The sequence below is a fragment of the Schistocerca gregaria genome, chromosome X (assembly GCF_023897955.1).
Source record: "Schistocerca gregaria isolate iqSchGreg1 chromosome X, iqSchGreg1.2, whole genome shotgun sequence".
NCBI classification, from domain to species: domain Eukaryota; kingdom Metazoa; phylum Arthropoda; class Insecta; order Orthoptera; family Acrididae; genus Schistocerca; species Schistocerca gregaria.
Window position 1 is genome coordinate 833,142,165 of NC_064931.1, and position 19,522 is coordinate 833,161,686.

Below are 19,522 nucleotides of genomic sequence, written 5' to 3' on the forward strand. Positions count from 1 at the left end.
CTGCTGTAAATTTATTTTAATATTTAACGACTGTATAGAGAACATATGTCATCCTTCTTCTACCACTGCCGTTATGTACTCGGTAACTTGTCGAAAGTGTGGAAGTCAACTTAATTGTTATACTTTCCCGGAATAGAGAGCATGTATTAAAATAGATTTACAGCTGTCTCCGAAAATGTTTTATTGAAATATTTATACACACGCACAATACAAATAAACACTTATAGTCACCGTCACCTTACTAAAACAAAGGTAACTCAATTTTTCCATTTTTGAGTTATCTGCGTGGGTCTAACCAACTTGATGTGCTATGTTCATTGGTACAAAGGGATGCCTTTCGGGATTTTCTGTTGGGACACAATATGCTGTCCAACTAATAGTTAAGTATGAAACCAGTAAGTATTTGTACGCTACAAACACATATCTTGAGTTGCCCAACTGTGCCTCAATACGAATGGCCACTGATGAGGTAACTATAATGCTTCAAGTAGATATCTTGAGTTGCCGGTAACTAGATGTAACACGTTACTACCGTACAATACTAGGATGTTTTTGTAGCCTGTACATAAAATACTGTCTACATTGTCAACAGTGTTTGGCAAGTATTCTTTCTTATAGTGTTAACTTTTTTGTTACGGATTCAAGAGGGAAAAAAATTTAATGGTGGAAGCTTTTCTATGGAATTTAGACTCTTATGCTGGTAAGCATTACAATATTGTTCTGAAATATCATAGTTTTGGAATCATATTGCTGCGCTTTATTTCTCTTCCTTTTTTTCTCAGATCTTTAGAGAAGAGAATTTAAAAGACATCAGAGAAACACCCTTAAGAACAAGCAACTCTGGAACAAAATTAAAACAGATAGAACAGTGTACTAGAAATGTTTGTAATATCAGACGGCAGCACGAAGAATCCTACATTTCATCCAGGACAGTGGATGTTCCAAGAGCATGCATGAAAAATCAATGTCGAGACAACTGCAGAACGAAGTGTTATATAAAGTTTACACATGCAGAAACGCTGAATGTTTTTAAAAGATATTATAAAATAGAGACGTCTGAGACAAAAGGGGAATTTCTTCACAGTAGCACAGACAAGAACTTTTAAAAGAGTAGTACAGCTACAAATTCAAAAGGAACATCACTGTTGTCTTCTACTTGCCACGCAGAACAGGACGAATCCAAGTTGTAAGAACACGATTTTGAATGCACTTGGAATCCATGGATTGGCGGATATAGGAATGAAGAAAAGATTGTCTGAAAATACAGATGAGTGAGGAAAAGGGATCATCACGTAAAGAAATCCACTTCACCGGAACATCTGTATAGTATGACGAATCACAGTGAAAATACTGTAATTTTTTAATTCCACTATTGTCAGTCTAGGATAAAAAGATAATTCCTAAGTCCTTCGCTTAATATCACACTCATGTTCTTCCTTTGCAAATCTGCATGCACAGAAAATTGTGTTGAAGAACTGAAGCCCATATTTACAGGAAGCTACTTTCAGAGGAGTACAATCCCGGTTTTCACAATGTCAAAAACGACCTGTATCGTCTATGCATGGCCAAAAATACCACTGGGAAAAAGCAAAAGACAGGATTTGAAAGGAGAAGAAACAAAACAACAAGTGAGAACAGAACTCCCGTTTTAGCATAAATGAATCAATTTTGAAAGGAAAATCAGAAAAAAACCTGAAAGTACTGATCTTCTGAAACAAAATCGACATATCTAATCAGAATTACTTCAAACACTTTGTGTACAGCCTTAAAAATCCCAGAAATTTTCATATGCACTTCTTTAAACAATATCTATTTTAAGTTATCTACTTGTTGTACTTTGGAGGCGATAGATCAGGTGGTCCGAAATGGTGTTTCACAATAGGTTGTGTTGGGAAATAATTGTTAAGATAAAATTTGATACGTTGCGCCATTTCCGAGTTGATTAGCATTGAAGTTAGCCAATCAGGCCGTTGCATGCGCAAATTGAAGCTGCTCGAAAGATACAATTTGTGTCAGTTGTCCTCATTGCGCACAGTACTACTCAGCCTTTGGCTCGGGCTCGATCGCTACTACGGTCCCATTTCCCAATTTTGTATGGCTCTCTTGTTCGTTTTAGGTAAATAAATGAAAATCACGTCTGGTGACACCGTCTCCGCACTCGGAAACAGCGCAACGTATCGAATTCTTCTTAACGATTATTTCTCAGTACAATGTATCCTGCAACACCGTTACATGCTTCTCAGACTGTTCTTGTCAACCGTATACTAATAGCGCAAAAAATCTGAGCGTCTTTGTTCTGCTTGCCTCAAAGGAAAGCAAATGGATAAAATTATTGATATTAGTGTTTCCTTTTAATCTCTCTTTAATCTCTTTTATCTGTGGTCCACAATAAGACAGATTTTGTGGTACTAACTACAATTATACTACACTTTAATTAGACTCTTGCAACTGCTAGAACTAATTTTTTATTTGATATTCACTGCAAATGCCACACTCAGATATATTGTTATTATTACCTTTAATTTCCCCTTGAGGAGAGCGTTAAAACACAATCAAGTTTTGTAGCAGTTTTACGTCTTTATGTGTTCTCTTCCCAAAAACCTCTCATATATTCAATGTGCTTCTTCGTTCATTTCTATCCTGTTTTCTTCTCTTTGTGAATTTGCTAAAATTTCTGTTTCCTGATTTTTTTCTCTGTATTTTTTCGTGTCTGTCATGTCTTCTACGGAGATGTATAGGTTCTTGAGATCTTCCATGGCTACCTTTACCAAGTTGGTTTTCACTCTATTAATCGTCACTATGTTAAAAACGTTCTTGGTCAGTCTGGTTTCGTTCATGCAATGTACGTGTCCATAGCGCTTTGCCCTTCTTTTCCTGCCGGCCGGAGTGGCCGTGCGGTTCTAGGCGCTGCAGTCTGGAACCGAGTGACCGCTACGGTAGCAGGTTCGAATCCTGCCTCGCGCATGGATGTGTGTGATGTCCTCAGGTTAGTTAGGTTTAATTAGTTCTAAGTTCTAGGTGACTGATGACCTCAGTAGTTAAGTCGCATAGTGCTCAGTGCCATTTGAACCATTTGAGCCTTCTTTTCCTGATGTTGTTTACTCGCGTGGGCAGTGGTATAGTATAAACAGATGGCGCTTTCTTATAGAAAGGCCACGATTAAATAAACATTTCATGCACAGTATGCAAGACTTAAGACATACGAAGTAGAGCGTTTCCTACATGAAGTAATGCACGTCGATCCACAGGAACTTCTCGGCATACATCTTCAGATCGTCTCCAGCACAGTTTACCTGAAATTTGTCGATGTATCAGTGTGCAAACGGCTTATTCGCCGTTCCACCGATGGATATCGTTTCCACCACTCGGACGGAACCGTGGATGTAGTGACTGTCGACCATGCAGGACTCGGCGTTCGGAACATCGGAATTTTCGTGCTGCCGTTTGAAGTTCCGGCCACGCTTGTCGTGAACGCGCTGTGGCCTTACGAGGAAGTACTAAGTCACGTGGAAGAAAAGTGGCATACGTTCGAGACGTATCCTGTACTGAATGGAGTGCGTCAGGTGCGAATCGAACTGCAGAATCACATCCAATCGTACATGGCCGTTGTTGGCTGTCGAGCCCACATCATTTATGACCATCAACCGTGGACTTGTTCAGGGCGCGGGCAGGAAGAGCATGTACGCTCTCAATGCCAGCAGCGATACCAGATATCACGTGCGGACACGACGCCTACGTCGTGACAGACGACGCTGCCTATTTATTACATACGTTGAGGCATGGAGCAACGTGACGGACGCAGACGTTGTTGCGTTCCAGTTAACGACCTCCGCGGGCCCATTTTCCGCGTCCACGACGCCATGGCCTTCATCGGAACCGTCGGCATGCTCAGCCGCAGCGACCACGTCAGCACTCCAGCCGTGTGAGGAAGGAGAACACTAATACACTCCTCTAAATGGCAAAAAGAACACATTGACACCGGTGTGTCAGACCCACCATACTTGCTCCGGACACTGCGAGAGGGCTGTACAAGCAATGATCACACGCACGGCACAGCGGACACACCAGGAACCGCGCTGTTGGCCGTCGAATGGCGCTAGCTGCGCAGCATTTGTGCACCGCCGCCGTCAGTGTCAGCCAGTTTGCCGTGGCATACGGAGCTCCATCGCAGTCTTTAACGCTGGTAGCATGCCGCGACAGCGTGGACGTGAACCGTATGTGCAGTTGACGGTCTTTGAGCCAGGGCGTATAGTGGGCATGCGGGAGGCCGGGTGGACGTACCACCGAATTGCTCAACACGTGGGGCGTGAGGTCTCCACAGTATATCGATGTTGTCGCCAGTTGTCGGCGGAAGGTGCACGTGCCCGTCGACCTGGGACCGGACCGCAGCGACGCACGGATGCACGCCAAGACCGTAGGATCCTACGCAGTGCCGTAGGGGACCGCACCGCCACTTCCCAGCAAATTAGGGACACTGTTGCTCCTGGGGTATCGGCGAGGACCATTCGCAACCGTCTCCATGAAGCTGGTCTACGGTCCCACACACCGTTAGGCCGTCTTCCGCTCACGCCCCAACATCGTGCAGTCCGCCTCCAGTGGTGTCGCGACAGGCGTGAATGGAGGGACGAATGGAGACGTGTCGTCTTCAGCGATGAGAGTCGCTTCTGCCTTGGTGCCAATGATGGTTGTATGCGTGTTTGGCGCCGTGCAGGTGAGCGCCACAATCAGGACTGCATACGACTGAGGCACACAGGGCCAACACCCGGCATCATGGTGTGGGGAACGATCTCCTACACTGGCCGTACACCTCTGGTGATCGTCGAGGGGAGACTGAATAGTGCACGGTACATCCAAACCGTCATCGAACCCATCGTTCTACCATTCCTAGACCGGCAAGGGAACTTGCTGTTCTAACAGGACAATGCACATCCGCGTGCATCCCGTGCCACCCAACGTGCTCTAGAAGGTGTAAGTCAACTACCCTGGCCAGCAAGATCTCTGGATCTGTCCCCCATTGAGCATGTTTGGGACTGGATGAAGCGTCGTCTCACGCGGTCTGCACGTCCAGCACGAACGCTGGTCCAACTGAGGCGCCAGGTGGAAATGGCATGGCAAGCCGTTCCACAGGAATACATCCAGCATCTCTACGATCGTCTCCATGGGAGAATAGCAGCCTGCATTGCTGCGAAAGGTGGATATACACTGTACTAGTGGCGACATTGTGCATGCTCTGTTGCCTGTGTCTATGTGCCTGTGGTTCTGTCAGTGTGATCATGTGATGTATCTGACCCCAGGAATGTGTCAATAAAGTTTCCCCCTCCTGGGACAATGAATTCACGGTGTTCTTATTTCAATTTCCACGAGTGTAGATCTATTCCAGCTCGGACACGGAGATGCAGGAGGTGCCTACTGTTTGACGTGATCCACAGGACCCGGACGCACGTTCCCGCGAGCAGAAGTCTCCCAAGCGACAAAAGAAGAAGAAATGCTTCTCGAGCTTGTGACACGTTGCAGGAGGATGAGGAAAATCCATCAGGAGCCCGGGCTGTGGACCTCACTCCAACGGTTACTGGTTCGCTGCTGGCAACGTCCGCCCAGGGACAAAGCCAAACTGACGATGGTCGAGTGACCGAAGATCCCCCTGGCGATTTTGCGGCTAAGACATCAGATCAACGTCGTGCTTCCCCAGATGTACTACCCCTCAAGCTTGGTGATTGGACGTCCGAGCTGGAGATGGAAAGAATGATATCAGACTTGAGGGACAACCAGAAGCCCGTGGCTGGCGATAGTCGAGCGAGCATCTGGTCTCAGCCGATCAATAATATATACGGTGTGGGTGGCAGCGACGGTCGGACGGGAGACGTGGCGCTTACTGGCTTAAACGACAGCAGGATACGTCATCGTACTATAAATGACCCAGGTGTATCGGGCAGGAACCGTCAGTGTCAACGGCATTAGTTCCATGATCAAATTCCAGTTTCCAGAATGAGATCTTCACTCTGCAGCCGAGTGTGCGCTGATATGGAACTTCCTGGCAGATTAAAACGGTGTGCCGGACCGAGACTCGAACTCGGGACCTTTGCCTTTCGCGGGCAATTGCTCTACCAACTGAGCTACCCAAGCACGACTCACGACCCTCCTCACAGCTTTACTTCTGCCAGTACCTCGTCTCCTACCTTCCATACTTTTCAGAAGCTCTCCTGCGAACCTTGCAGAACTAGCACTCCTGAAAGAAAGGATATTGCGGAGACATGGCTTAGCCACAGCCTGGATTATGTTTCCAGAATGAGATTTTCACTCTGCAGCGGAGTGTGCGCTGATATGAAACTTCCTGGCAGATTAAAACTGTGTGCTTGCCCGCGAAAGGTAAAGGTCCCGAGTTCGAGTCTCGGTCCTGCACACAGTTATAATCTGCCAGGAAGTTTCAAATCCCAGTTGTTGAAGGATGTGATTCTGGCGGCCGACATTGATATCGTGTTCCTTCAAGAGGTACGGCCTAATCTGCGCCTGGATGTTTATAGATAAGCGTCTTTCGTCAACCCAACTTCCGACGGTGGTGGTGGTACGGCCATAGTACTACGCTATGTCATCAAGCCAACAGATATTCAGTATTTGCCAGCAGCGAGAGGCTTTGCGCTCCCCATTGGCACAGTCCGCCTTGTGAATCTGTATGCCCCGTCTGGTACTGCGGATTCCACAACTCGATTGTGGACGTACCCCACCGCACGCTCAGGGCGTATGGACGACACAGGGCGTTTCGGCTCCGATCGACCTCTGAGTTTTACTACACGGTCTTGCGAGAACTAGCGCCGCTACAGCCTTCGCCAGAGAGCCAAATGGCCGTCCACCCGACACAGGCACGGCTTCTGCAGAACACGGCTGACAGATTGGACGGCACGCGAGTTCGTGCGAGGCTGCAAGATTCCATCCAAGAGGAACGTGCTTCTCTTTATCACATCATCAGAGAACGGAGACACCGTAAGGGATGACTCACGACAGCAATTATTTTTGCAGACGGCCAACGCGCAGATACATACAACGCCACTTCCCGTGCTCTCACAGAATATTACCGCACTCTCTATCAAGCAGATGAATGGCGTGACAATGACATTGAGGGCGTCATGCACGACATGCCACTTTCGGGTAGGGCGCAAGGCGACCCCACATTCTTGGAGGCCGTGCCCTTACGTGGGAAGAAATGCACAAGACCCTGGAGCCGGGCGCTACAAACAAATCCCCTCGACCTAATGGTCTTCGACTTGAATTTTATTGCACCTTTTCTTACCTGATGGGGGAAGTTTGACGGCAGATGTGCTGTGAACTGCTGGATCCGAACTTTCGCGTCCCCTCCACCCCCACCCCCCACCCCCGTTTCTGTGCCAAAACAAAACAGGGGGTGCACACCGCAAGACTTCCGGCCCTAGACGTTAGTGAATTCGGATTACAAGTTGTTCGCCCACCTCCTCGCTATTGGCAGGGATGCCATTCATCTCGATCAAACATGTCTGCGAGGTGGCAGTAATATACACACGACGTTAAGCTCGTATAGAGATATTGTGGTGCTCATGTCGGCATGTCGCCTAGAAGGCGCCCTCGTGGCAGTTGACCTAGACCACGCATTTGACCGAGTTGAGCACCACTTCTTGAATGCTGTCTTAGAGAAGATGGGGGCCGTCCCTCGTATCGGCAGGTGTGGTTCTCCGTCTCATCCACGGAGCCCGTTCCACAGTCTTGGCGAATGGCTATCGCTCGGCACCGTTCACTATTTAGCGCTCAGTGCGACAAGGATATCTTGTGTCTGCCTTTCTCTTCGCCGTTGCCGTCGAGCATGCACTTAATGGTTTACGACAGCGTTTGGAGGGCATTCGCTTCCCCAATGTGCACTTTAAATGTTGTGCCTATGCGGACGATGTAGTTTTCTTGGCGACGTTGTCAGAAAATATAAGTACGGCGATCGCGTGGCTTCAGCGATACGGCGAGGTGGCCAGAAGCCGTATCAACTTGCGAAAGTCACACTAAATGGATGTGGGCAGAGGATTAAATATGACTACGCCAGTGCTTATTACCAATGTCACGGTGATGAACTACTTGGGAGTGACCTTCTGTGCGAAAAAGTAGCGTACAGTAGCAGATACGTATCGCAGACTACTTAATGTGATCCGCACGCTAGGTCGTCTCCATAGCTTACCAACACTTGACCATGCCGGTACATTTTGTCAACGTCTACCTTGCTCCGAAACTTAATCATTACACACACGTTGTCCCAATGGCTGCCAAGTTCCAGGCTGCCTTAGGTCACCTCGTCAGTAAGGGTAGGGTGTTCAAGAACCGTTACGCGACGCTAGCGTTGCCCACACATGCAGCCAGCACTGGAATGATAAACGTACACAACAGGGCGCGCGCTCTCTTCCGGCGGACGATGCATCGCCTACGTATTTCGGACAAGGACACTTTCTCTGGTACAATGATTCATTAGGTGGTGCCTCCGTCCCTCCTGCCGTCGATTCCTGTTGGGCATATCACGCCAGCACTGTGTCACATTCGCACCTATCTGGTCGACATGAGTCAGCTGTTGGATGTCCTACCGAGCACGTGCGATCCTAGAACCAAGGGCTTCTACCGCCACTTTCTACGGACGCTACCCGCTAATGTTGTCGAACGCCGCCACCCGACGGTTGGCAGGAGACGGGTGTTGAGTAACATACACTCGCCTTTCCTTCCCACCACGGTCAGGGCACTGTGATATGTGATAACGATTGAAACTTTCCCACAACGCTTACACATGATACATCTTGCCGAGGACCCTCTCTGCAACAGATGCGCCGCTGTCGACACCGACTTGCACCGTTTCATTTGTGGTACGGCTGCCGACTGCTGGCTCCTCACACAACGCTGCGACGGAAACCTGAGTCCGTAGAGCCCACCGAAATGATCAATCCCGACGTCACTTACTTCCCTGTTACTCCTCACAACGCCACGGTGTGGTTTAAGGGTATGGCACTTCATACTTTTTTAGTGAGAGCGTTACAAGGTTGTTAGATTTTCGGCATTATTTAACAAGCAACTACACCGTTTTACGGCGCAAATTACGAATTACTTGGAGTCGTTGTTTACGCGCCATTCAGACCATTGGGGTGTAGTGGGCGTGAGAAGAACTGAGATGTAGCACATGATGCACAGATGAGGGACATCAACGGTAATTATGGGGTGTTTCACCCTCGCTGACCAAGAAGAAGACAAGGACATCCCGCCGTCAGGCTGCTCTGGACACACCCCGAAAGAAGAAAAAATTAAAAAAGTTAAAAAAAGAATTAAAAATAAGAACATAACCAAAAAATAAAAAACTAATAAAATATAATAAAAGTATTGGGAACCTTCCTTTATCTTTTGCTTTTTTTAATAAAACGTTAAGAGGCGTATTTAATTTTTGCTCGTGGGCGGAGCCTGAAGTGTTGGCAAACAACCGTCATCGTTAGCTTTTAGGATGAAAAAAAAGTGAGATGAGACGATGTCGTGAGGAATAGACAGACAGACTCACTGATGTTCAAGTCGCTGTCGCGCCAAGCACATCATGTTTCAGTTACAGCATCAAATTGTGTCCACTTTACACCACCACAATGCGGTATCTTGTGTATTTGTTTCTGTTACCATTACCTTTGTTTAACCCTTGAGACATAACATGAAATTCTTACAGGCGTAATCGACAACTTTGTTTGCCCATGACACAAATAAATCCAATAGAAAATAACAGATACAGTAACATCATCTGTATCCATTGAGGTACAAAAGTACAACAGATAGGCTACACTACGTTGCGCATTATGAAATGCACAGTAATTCCATTCTGTACGTTCAACGTCCAGGATTACCTTCACAGACCTGGTAAGTACATGTACGAGCAACGTTCGCTTTGTAAAAGGTGTTTGAAGCGACCACCTTGTATTTGGAAACACTTCGCCACTCTCCGAGTCATACACTCCTGGAAATTGAAATAAGAACACCGTGAATTCATTGTCCCAGGAAGGGGAAACTTTATTGACACATTCCTGGGGTCAGATACATCACATCATCACACTGAAAGAAGCACAGGCACATAGACACAGGGAACAGAGCATGCACAATGTCGGCACTAGTACAGTGTATATCCACCTTTCGCAGCAATGCAGGCTGCTATTCTCCCATGGAGACGATCGTAGAGATGCTGGATGTAGTCCTGTGGAACGGCTTGCCATGCCATTTCCACCTGGCGCCTCAGTTGGACCAGCGTTCGTGCTGGACACGCAGACCAAACATGCTCAATGGGGGACAGATCCGGAGATCTTGCTGGCCAGGGTAGTTGACTTACACCTTCTAGAGCACGTTGGGTGGCACGGGATACATGCGGACGTGCATTGTCCTGTTGGAACAGCAAGTTCCCTTGCCGGTCTAGGAATGGTAGAACTATGGGTTCGATGACGGTTTGGATGTACCATGCACTATTCAGTGTCCCCTCGACGATCACCAGAGGTGTACGGCCAGTGTAGGAGATCGCTCCCCACACCATGATGCCGCGTGTTGGCCCTGTGTGCCTCGGTCGTATGCAGTCCTGATTGTGGCGCTCACCTGCACGGCGCCAAACACGCATACGACTATCATTGGCACCAAGGCAGAAGCGACTCTCATCGCTGAAGACGACACGTCTCCATTCGTCCCTCCATTCACGCCTGTCGCGACACCACTGGAGGCGGGCTGCACGATGTTGGGGCGTGAGCGGAAGACGGCCTAACGGTGTGCGGGAAGTTAGGCCAGCTTCATGGAGACGGTTGCGAATGGTCCTCGCCGATACCCCAGGAGCAACAGTGTCCCTAATTTGCTGGGAAGTGGCGGTGCGGTCCCCTACGGCACTGCGTAGGATCCAACGGTCTTGGCGTGCATCCGTGCGTCGCTGCGGTCCGGTCCCAGGTCGACGGGCACGTGCACCTTCCGCCGACCACTGGCGACAACATCGATGTACTGTGGAGACCTCACGCCCCACGTGTTGAGCAATTCGGCGGTACGTCCACCCGGCCTCCCGCATGCCCACTATACGCCCTCGCTCAAAGTCCGTCAACTGCACATACGGTTCACGTCCACGCTGTCGCGGCATGCTACCAGTGTTAAAGACTGCGATGGAGCTCCGTATGCCACGGCAAACTGGCTGACACTGACGGCGGCGGTGCACAAATGCTGCGCAGCTAGCGCCATTCGACGGCCAACACCGCGGTTCCTGGTGTGTCCGCTGTGCCGTGCGTGTGATCATTGCTTGTACAGCCCTCTCGCAGTGTCCGGAGCAAGTATGGTGGGTCTGACACACCGGTGTCAATGTGTTCTTTTTTCCAGGAGTGTACTTCGCTGGACCCTACGCAACGCACCTGTATCCACCATAGCCGAAGCGGCATGCATGCTAGCTATTAGGTTTTGCACGTCCAAGGGGACTATAAACTTGTTTCTTTAAATTCCTCACAAATATAAATGTAGTGGATTAAGTTCCGCGGAACGTCGATGCCCGAACTTTGGACCTCCATGGACAATCAATTTCCATATAAAAACGTCGTTTAAACAGCTACGCACATTCACTCCAAAGTGTGGCAGTGCACCATCATGCTGAAACAACAGCTATCGCCGAATACCTAATGGAACCTTTTCTAAGGCGTCAGGCAAGATATTGCGAAGATACAGGGACCTATTCAGCTTGTCGAGTAATAGGCAAGGGCCCAAAAGTACTCCTCCCACGATTCTAAACCGCGGGTTTATGCCAAAGCGAGGCTGAAAGCCACGTTTACGGTTGACCAATAAAGGCTGTTGTTGAGGTTGAAAATACCTCCACGAGTGAAGCTATATTCGTCAGTCCATACCACGTTATTTCTGAAATGTTCATTGTCTTCCACGTGGTGCAAAATCCATTCACAAAATTGTGCTCATCGAATGCGGTCAACTGGCCGCTGGTGATTAGTAATGTGTAACGTTATGGACGCAGTTCTTCATTTTGCTATACTTCAAAAGCCAGTCTTTGAGATGTCTGGAATTGCTTGCAATATCACGGGTACTTCGTCGAGGAGATAGATGAATGGTTTCTAGAATCGCGTCCTAAGTGGTAGTGGTTATTTAATACTCTCCTACTTTCATGTAATCTGTTCTTATATTAACTTTAAAATAAATTACTCTGAATTTATGTCAGAGAAAGTAGACTATTTGCCGCCGAATATGTAGAATTTATGGTATATGATATAGGTTGAGTCTTCAAATTTCATCACATGCATTGAACTGCTTTAGTCAGATTGAAATCGCATTTAGGGACATTTATCGGTCAAGTACATAATATTAAAAAGAATGTCTGTATGAATATAGAAGCCCTGAAACTGTGTAGTTCTGTGTTTAAGGCCTTGTCTAATTTGTCTCACTATACTAAATAACCTTGATCTTCTTACTGTCTGTTGTGCCAGTCTTCCAAGGGAAGTGCATTGTCTCGAGGGCTCAGAAACACACGAAAATGTACTCACAATATAAATCGCTCGTCTGAAATACAACAAATGATCACTTATTCAAGATCTATAAGGGAACAGAGAGGGAAAGGAGGTGGGCAGACAGGCGGAAGTATAAACCTGAGCAATAATGAGTACTCTGCTAGTTGGCACATGATATTACAACTACATTTTTATATATTGTTCAAATTTTGTTGTATGTTTGAAGAAATCAACTATTTTTACGCTTGTTACTTTATTCTTCATGATCGGCATCCGAGTACGATCCTGAAGGGAAATCAATAACGAGATACAAATATGAGTTACGGGAGTGTTTGTAGTGTCACACACACCTCTGTAAGTGAACGTCCCGGCATAATAAGAGCAATTTAATTTTGCCTGAACGTTTAACAGAATGTTCTAGAAATTTTTGTCATAGAAGTCCGTATCACGCTACTCATGTTATGATATGTCAAAAGGCACACTAACATTCAAATAACCTAGCTCAAGTCATACCTGAATCCATGTAATACGCTAAATTATAAAGTCATTGTTTCGTGCTCGCAGGTCTTATAATTCCGCCATCAAATACACACACTTGCTTGTTCTCAGGTGCGTTAAAAATAAAACATCTTCTTGAACTCTCACTATTTCGATATGTTTTTTGAATATCATTAACTATACATTAGTTTACAGTTACTAATTAGACTAAATCACTTTCTTATGATTCAGATTTTTACACAGTCAATATGCAACGAAAAATTCGGTAGTGATTCTGTGAATATCCAAGTGATATTTTCGGAGAAATATATCCAGACAAGTACAAAGAGGTTCGATGCCTACTAATCTGACTCATCCTTGGACCTGATGGCCAGGAGGGTGGGTGGGGGCGGGGGGGAGGGTACTAGAAGTTGTGTGTTAGTGATGTGTAAAGGCAAACTAGACAGGGAGGAACTTACATGTTTTTAAATATTTGGTTCATTGCTGCTGTGATTGAGCTTTGTCCGACTTACAAAGTAGAGATGATCACAAACTTACGGGTCGAGGGGCTCAGTTTAACTAGATCGGCGCGTTTTACGAACTGTTGAGTCGAGCGTTACGGTCAGGAGAATGTTTCTAAGAAATACTCTATCATGGTCAATAAAATTTTTCGGAATATGTGACTGCCAACGTTCAGTCTGCATGATGTTTGTAAACCCTGTGCAACTGTGCAAGGGCAAATTTTTCGGGAAAATAATGCACCTACCTGTAGAACCGGTCTTGAATAGTGAAAGTGACTGGAAGAGATCGAAAAATTCACCAGTAAAAACGGTAATCGACCAAATTCGTCCATCAGATAAACGCCTCCGACCCAACCTCGACCGTCGTGGTCCCTTCAGGAAGCCCGCCTTCAACCATTAGCTCATTATAGAAACATGGGTGGAAAGAGAAATGACTCAGTGGATGATTCGCCACCCGTAATGGTGTAGACTTCATTATAAAACAGAAAACAAAGACTTCCAATGTATCGCAATTGCTGTCAAGTAGAATCATGATCAACTCTATCATTCGCTCGACAGTATTCAACACTGATAGCTGGGAAGACTAATCAAAGTAAGAAGAAATACTGATGCGATGGATTATCACTCCTGTATTAATAACAGTGATGACAGAAGCCATGCAAAGAAAATTATACACTGAACCACCAAAGAAACTGGTATAGGCACGCGTATTCGGAGATATGTAAATAGGCAGAATACGGTGCTGCGGTCGGCAAAATCTATATAAGACAACAACTGTCTGGCGCAGTTGTTAGATTACTTACTGTGCTACAATGGCAGGTTATCAAGATTTAAGTGAGTTTGAACGTAGTGTTATAGTCGGCGCACGAGCAATGGGGCACAGCATCTCCCAGGCAGCGATGAAATGGGGATTTTTCAGCACGACCATATCACGAGCGTACCGTGAATATCAGGGATCCTGTGAAACATTAAATCACCGACATCGCTGCGGCCGGAAAACGCTCCTACACGAATGTGACCAACGACGACTGAAGAGAATCGTTCAGGGTGACAGAAGTGGAACCCTTCCGCAAATTGCTGCAGATTTCAGTGCTGGGTCATTAGCAAGTGTCAGCGTGTGAACCATTCAACGAAACATAATCGATATGGGCTTTCGAAGCGGAAAGCCCACTCGTGTACCCTAGATGGCATTCGACACAAAGCTTTGCGCCTCGCCTGGGCCCGTGAAAACTGACATTGGACTGTTGATGACCGAAATATGTTGCCTGGTCGGACGATTCCCGTTTCAAATTGTGTCGAGCGGATGGACGTGTACGGATATGGAGACAACCTCATGAGTCCATTGACCCTGCACGTCAGCAGGAGACTGCTGAAGGCGGTGGAGGCTCTGTAATGGTCTGGGGCGAGTGTAGTTGGAGTGACATGGGTCCCTGATCCGTCTGGATACGACCCTGGCAGGTGACACCTACGAAAGACTCCTGTCTGATCACCTGCATCCATTCATGTCCATTGTGCGTTCCGACGGACTTGGGCAACTCCAGCAGCGCAATGCGACATCCCAAACGTTCAGAGTTACTACAGTGTGGCACCAGGAACACTCTCCTGAGTTTAAACACTTCCGCTGTTCACCAAACTCCCCAGCCATGAACATTATTGAGCATATCTTGGATGCCTTGCAACGTGCTGTTCAGAAGAAACCTCAACCCCCTCGTACTCTTACGGATTTATGGACAGCCCTGGCAGGATTCATGGTGTCAATTCCCTCCAACACTACTTCAGATATTAGTCGAGTCCACGCCACGTCGTGTTGCGGCACCTCTTGCCTGCTCGCTGGGGCCCTGCACTATATTGGGCAGTTGTAACATTTTCTTTGGCTCTTCAGTGTCCATTACGATTGGCTGTTAAGAGATCACAAGTATCTAGTATAATTAAGCGGAACTTGTAGAGTGGCATCTGCCTCCGTAACTAAGTGGTGTACGTGTATCTGTCTGGTATAAGAAAGTCTCGGGTTCAATTCCTCATACTGCTAGGTACTTTCCCTCTGTGAGAGGACTGAAACTGAATAATTTTCGCTTCGCATTTTCAGTTGAGCAGCTGTTTGGGCGATACCTTGAGTCTCAAAGGTCAGGGAATTTGATGACTTCTTCAAGAGGTGTGCTTTGTTCTACACCCGAATGAAGCCACAGGCAAGAGATGAAATGGCAGGCCGGTGAGTACTGAATGGTCCCTCGTGAAACTAGTGAAACTAGGACGTTGCTTAACTACTGGTCTGGTCTTAACTCAAAGACTGATAGCCTGAGCTGAATGGTGATGGTGAGGATATCCAGGAGCCCTCATCAGAGGCTAGACATAATAATCCCCAGACGCTCACAGATATTCCGAACATGAGTAAATATGAAGATTAACTAAGGTCACTATTGCACAGGATTTGCTTCTTGCGACCAACGAGCAATAATTACTGATGGTTCCTCTTTTCTTTATTCACACATCTACTGTTTAATAAAATCCTATAATTTTGTAAAAACTAGTTTACCAACTACTAGATAACTAAGGTCACTGTTGCGCCGGATTTGGTTCTTTATTGACACATCCAGTGTTTAACAAAATCCTGTATTTTTGAAAAACTATTTTACTATATCTTTGTAGGAACCAGAGTGATGAGGAGGACAAACAAAGGCCTCTGTATTTCGATGGTTTATATCTGAATGGTTCACTTGTCTGGTTACACTGAGGAGTCAAAACATTATGACACAGTTTTAATCTGCCAGGACGTTTCATATCAGCGCACACTCCGCTGCAGAGTGAAAATCTCATTCTTTATGACAACTGCCCACCGCGGCGTTGGATGCCACCTTGTGGCGCTGCGGGAACGTTACGTCGTAACAAAAGTATGTAAGGGGAGCAGACACGAATCGGAATTCCCCCTAGAGAAGATATGATGCAAACGGGGAAATCCACTCAGATAAGCGACTTTGATATAGGGCAGATTATTATTACGCACAGCCTGTGAACGAGTATCTCGTGGACGGCTAAGCTGGTCGAATGTTCAAGTGCTACCGTCGTGAACATCTACAGCAACAGGTATAAGGACACTGGAATCTCCAATAGACGCCAGATGGTTGGACGAACAAGACTCTTTACAGATTGTGGGGTACGGAGGCTTTTCTGCTCCGTGAAGCAGATGGTGATCTGTGACGTGGCTGCCGAAAGAGCACAGTGCTGCTGCACGCACAAATGCTTCGGAGCACGCCGTTTAAGGTACACTGTTCAACATGAAGTTTCGCAGTAGACCACGCCTACATGTTCAAATGTTGACCCAACGACATCGTCAGTTACGATTGCAGCGGGCTCGGGGCCCTCAGTGTTCGACCGTCGATCAATGGAAACGTACCAGCTCTTCGGGCGAATCACATTTTTGTTACACTAAGTCGATGGTCGTCTCCACAAAAGCCGTCATCGACTCGAAACATTCAACGCGCCACAGACGCAGGCTGGTGGGAGCGGTATCATGCTATGGGAGACATTCTCCTGCGCTTGCATGGGACTTGTGGTAGTTTTATTTAGTTTTGTTTTACACATCTAGTTCCGTAGGACCCAGCTGATAAGCAAATCCCTAAGGTAATGGAACGTGTCAGTGCACGGAATTACAACATAAAAGTAATAACAGATTAAATAAAATGTTTATGAACCCAAAAAAGACTACCCATAAGTTTATGTGAACGCACTCAACAGTATAACATAGGAATAAGCTTAATTTTTCAAAGAACTCCTCGTCAGAATAGAGGGAGTGACCCATGATGAAACTCTTCAATTTCGATTATTCCTAAGATTTTTGAGTTCTTGTGGCAGCTTATAGAAAATGGATATTGTTAACAAGAAACGACATTGAAGAATATATACACTGAGCATCCAATGTCAGAATACCCAGACTAATGAACAGGGGTCGACAAGAGATCCTAGAACCTACTCCACTTATTGCCCGAACCGCTCGTGTCCTTTGAGAACGGGAAGAGTTACCCCAAAATACAGTGCCTTACGTCATAAGCGAATAAAAAAAGCAAAGTAGACTACTTTTCGTGTCGAACTATCATGTACTTCAAATACCATTCCAATAGTGAAAATGGCAGCATTAAGTCTTTCAACAAGATCCTGAAGGTGGGTTTTCCACGAGAGTTTACTATCTCTCTGAACACCGAGAAATTTGAACTGTCCGGTTTCACTAATCATTCTGTGAAATTGGAACGTTGCGTTTTGTTGAATTCTGTGTTAGAAACTATAAAAACTAAGTCTTACTGTGATTTAACGTCAATTTATAATCTACAAGCCATGAACTTAAGTCATGAACTGCACTATTTGAAAAATGCCAACGTTGCACTTCCAAGATAGTGTCATCAGCAAACATAAATATTTTAGATCACCTGTAATACCAGAGGGCATATCATTTATATAAATAAGGAGCAGGAGTGGCCCAGCACTGATATCTGGGCACCCCCATTTGACCGTGTCCCACTCACAACCCACATCATAGACATTCTCAACACTATGGATAATAATAACCTTCTGCTGACTGTTGTTGAACAAAGAGGAAAACCAATTGTGAGTCACTCCCCGTATTCTATAATCATCCAACTTCTGTAAGAATGTTTTGGGATCAACACAATCAAACGCCTTAGTTACATAAAAAATGCCTAGCGTTCGAAACCTTTCCCAAAAGAGTTATATGATTCTCTTTAGAACCTAAGTTTTTACCTAATTCACCAGCAATGTCGGAAGGTTATTGTTAAATACCGTACATATATCTGACTACCCAGTAACAGAAATATTTTTACCATGAACTGATTTTATATTATAACCTTGTGCTACTGATCAGGCACTTCCTTCACGACTGACCATAAGGTTTTAATTTTATCCTGTGAAGTAGCTATTCTATTTGGGCACCACATATTCTTTACCTTCCTAATAACATTTTTAACCGCCTTACAATACTGTTTTTAATGGCCTACTGTAGCTCGATTGTGACTACGTTTAACAATTAGATACAATTCACACTTTGTTCTACATGATATTCTTATCCCACTAGTCAGACACCCAGGCTGCCTTTTACTGACACTACCCCATTTAGAACGTACTAATGGAAAGCAACCCGCAAAGAGCATTATATTTGTCATCTATGTTATCGACATTATAAACATCCGCCACTCTTTTTCCTTAACGAGGTTTAAAAACTCTCTGTTGCCCTAGGATTAGTTTTCCCATTTAGTTTGAAATTATATATGACATTTGTTAGAATACAAAAACCATTCTGTGTTAAAAATTGTCGATCATGGTCTGAAGGACCATTCACCATTTTACTAACAGAATGCCCGTCTAGTAATGAAGAACGAATAAAAATATTCGCAGTGGCTGTGCTACTGTTCCTCTGCACCCTGGCTGGAAAAAATACAGTCTGCATGAGATCATATGAATTTAGGAGATCTTCCAACATCCTTTTTCTTGAGCAATCACATACAAAATTAATATTGAAGTCACCAAATATAACTAATTTTTGGTACTTCCTATAAAGTTAACCAAGGACCCTCTCTAGCTTGAGCAGAAATGCTCTGAATTCAGAGTTATGGAACGTATAAAAGACAATAATTTCACTATATTCAACTACCCCTGCACAACATTCAAATATCTATTCAGTGTAGCGTCGTGGTAGATCTGCAGATTCAAATGAAATACTGTTTTTTTACCTACACGGTCACTCTCCCTGTACGCCAAGAACTCCTTGAAAAACAGCCAGCTAATATGTACTCTGGTAGAGGCAGCCACTGAATTGTCATATTATTTAAGTGGTGCTCAGACAAACGAATAATGTAAGCGTCAACACCTATAAGCAATCCACTAACTTTATTTCTATTACCTCTTATATTTGATGAAATATGCTAATTCTAAAAAAACGGTGCAGCTCTAACACCAACTACTACTGGAATTTTCCCACGACCACACACTACACTGTCACCTATAAGCTTTGCCAGTTCCCCTTCCCATATCTATTGA

At 45.6% G+C, this 19,522-nt stretch overlaps 1 non-coding gene across 1 annotated transcript; it reads right to left on the minus strand.

Annotated features, from left to right (window-relative positions):
* Positions 1–6,049: 6,049 nt before the first annotated feature.
* Trnas-cga (transfer RNA serine (anticodon CGA)) lies at positions 6,050–6,124 on the minus strand. Its single transcript has one exon. It is a non-coding gene; the product is annotated as a tRNA-Ser (tRNA).
* Between the last annotated feature and the right edge of the window lie 13,398 nt (positions 6,125–19,522).